The sequence below is a fragment of the Hippocampus comes genome, unplaced genomic scaffold (genome assembly GCF_001891065.2).
Source record: "Hippocampus comes isolate QL1 unplaced genomic scaffold, H_comes_QL1_v1.1 scaffold158, whole genome shotgun sequence".
Classification (NCBI taxonomy): domain Eukaryota; kingdom Metazoa; phylum Chordata; class Actinopteri; order Syngnathiformes; family Syngnathidae; genus Hippocampus; species Hippocampus comes.
In genome coordinates, this window is record NW_017805548.1 from 3934325 (window position 1) to 3934780 (window position 456).

The following is a 456-nucleotide window of genomic DNA, read 5'->3' on the forward strand; positions in this document are numbered from 1 at the left end:
TTAGCTATTGGCTGTCGCTGAATGATGTCATCAGGGCGATGGCTAATTTGCGATTTACTTGGGGGGATTTTTTAAAATCTTTTTTTCTTTTGTGATTTTTATTTTTTGGTGTTTTTTTAGTTTATTTTAGAAAAAGAAAAGTTTTACATTTATATCCAGGCCAGATTGTAAACCTGGCAGGATCAACCAGGGAGCGGCTTCATTTGGGGGAGGAGCCACAACAGCACCCGGTGCTGCTCATTGAGAACAACGTGCTTTCGCCACACAGACTCCAAAAGTCTCTAATAACACCAGAAAAAGTCACTAGATTGTTACAAGTCACTTTTTTGAAAAAGGAGTCACTTGAGAGGGTCTGAATACTCACTAAATATAGCGTCAAAATCGCTAAGTTGGCAACACTGGCTTCATGTTATGTCATTAAGAAAAAAAAAATATATATATATATATATATATATA